This window comes from Limulus polyphemus, unplaced genomic scaffold (assembly GCF_000517525.1).
Source record: "Limulus polyphemus unplaced genomic scaffold, Limulus_polyphemus-2.1.2 Scaffold14, whole genome shotgun sequence".
NCBI lineage: Eukaryota > Metazoa > Arthropoda > Merostomata > Xiphosura > Limulidae > Limulus > Limulus polyphemus.
This window is the reverse complement of record NW_013665624.1, coordinates 1,503,569-1,506,191: the sequence shown is the minus strand read 5'-3', so window position 1 is coordinate 1,506,191 and position 2,623 is coordinate 1,503,569.

The following is a 2,623-nucleotide window of genomic DNA, read 5'->3' as shown; positions in this document are numbered from 1 at the left end:
CCAATAATAGATAAACAATAAATATTAAAGTTGGAACCTCATTGTGTTTAGAACTGGTTATAAATACAACCTTTCTATGTCTATTGAAACACTGCATTAAAATAAAACAAACAAGTAAAGAAAAAAAACTTAAAAAATGGAAGTAAGTGTAGGGATGGCTAATATCAATCCTTCAAAAATAATGCAAACAAGATAGTGGGGATGGCACTTGCACCATCCCTACATAATGACACCGACAAGGATTATAATATAGCAATATATATATATCTATTAAATCACAATTCAGTTTAATTGATCCTATTTTTTTTCTATTAACATTCTACTACACCGTGTGTCGGTGCTATTATGTAGGGATGATGCAAATGCCATCCGTACCATTTGTTTGCATTCTTTTTTGAAGGATTGGTAATAGCCATCCCTACATTTACTTCCTTTTTTAAAAGTTTTTACAATACGTAACATGCACAATATTACATGAAGTAGTAATCCATGTACCACAATCAAATTCGCGCACTACAGGAAACGAAATTAGAACAAAATACAATTAGTTAAGGCAATAGAGAACTGCGAATATCATATTGCGCTGTACTATACTATACTACTAATATCAGTAATATGATATACGTTTAACTTTAAATATCCAAGATAAATAGCCAACAATACACTGACAAGTCATAATTCCAGTATCAAATTATTTCCATAGCATAGATCTACATATAATATTTTTAGATTTACTTCTTCATGAATTGCTTGGCCTCGCACATATGCCAAATTTCTATCATATTCATGAAACGAAATCGTTACCAACAAGTCGAATAAATACACAAAAGCAGATAAAAAAGTGCTATTTTGAATATTAAATTTATTTCTAAAATGATATTACAATACATACGGCATTGTATAAAGTTCTATAAATACAGAATTTTTTCCAAACATTTTCTTTATATCTTTGGTACATCTATACCATCTGGAATTTACATGCCACGGTACAGTAAGAGCAGAATGTTATTAATGTATATTATTATTTCATTGCACAATTACAAAATATGCATACCACATCCATTGTAATGTGTTATGTTCACAGCACAGGAAGTTTATTTAGGTCTTAACATCTTGATGTATATTTACTCCATTACATTTGTTCATGCTACTTGCGTCGTAACTAAGAGCAATTACCACAGCAAGATGGCGCCCCACTAGTACTAATCGGCAAATAGAATAGAACGCGGACGTCGTTCTAGTTTACTATGATAGTATATATGCCACGCCCTTGTTTAGGGCACTATTAAAATATGAGCACACAGTTATACCATTCAATTTAATTTATGTATTGCCTTTATGGGCAATTTACCATGTAATAAGGATTTAATCTCAAAATATAAAAAAATAGTTTCTGATTTACTTATCTAAATTTTGGATTGGTTGTTAAGCACAAAGCTACACAAGGGACTATTTGTGTTCTGCCCACCATGGGTATCGAAACAGTGAATATGTAGCGTCCTAAGCTTGCATATTCACTGCCACTGAGGGCCTTTATATATATAAACATTTCCGTCTATGAGCTTTCTTCACGTGCTACTCTAGAGACCTGCAAATGATTTAATAAAATGCTAGTTAAGTATTTTAAATAAAATTTACACAATTTCTATTTAGATTTTGTTTTTACTTTTCATTGCCATAATTTGAAATTTAAATTGAAAGGATATATATGCATATATATATATATTGTTTATACAATTGAATCATTTTCAAATAATACTAATATATACTCTATATTGTAATACAGGACAATACTATATGTCTGCTACTCCCTTTAGTTAAATTTGTTTCAAAAATTATCGTGTTTTTCAGAGTCCTTAGTTTCAACGCACAGATTCGTTCAGGTTACTTAAGCTTGCCCTGTTTTCAAAGCATGCAAAAATGTGAATTCGCTAATTAGCAATTATCTGATTTTCTTGCAATGAAGTTAGCAGGTGATGTACAGAAATTAAAATTTATCTTTCCCCCTCGACAAGTCAGATAAGAGTCAGAGGCAGCTGTGTCCAAGAGCTTAACTGTTAGTAGACACAGATTTTAAATTTTAAGCTGTGTCTCTTGTGCAAACGTGACTTTATTTATTATTTTGTTTTCGTACTTAAAGCTAGGTTTGCCCCCGTAAGACATATAATAGGAGAGTTAAATGGTGTTTCTGTAGCTTCTCAAGTTTAAACTTTTTAGTTTAATTTACTCTTAACTTGAAGGATCTTGTGTGAATAGTTTTTACAATATAATTTTGACTTTTACCTAGTGAAGTGAATTTTTTAAATGAATTATGTCCCATCTGGTGGGTCACTAGTTAGTTTATGACTTGCAATACTAAAATGCGGTAGACACTAGACAGAGTGCATATAGCCCATTGTGTAGCATTTTGCTACAATTACAACAACAATTTAAACCTTAAATGGAAATGTTCAAGCATTTGGGTTTTGTTTTAATGTGTAGTTTAGTGGCTTTATTCTAATTCCCCGAGAAATTTATTTTCATTCTGAGGCTTATACTTTAGTTATTTACAGAAAGGACAACACACTGAACTGATAAAAGCTTTTTAAATAAGGTCTTCATGTTGCTCTTATGAGTTTCCCTT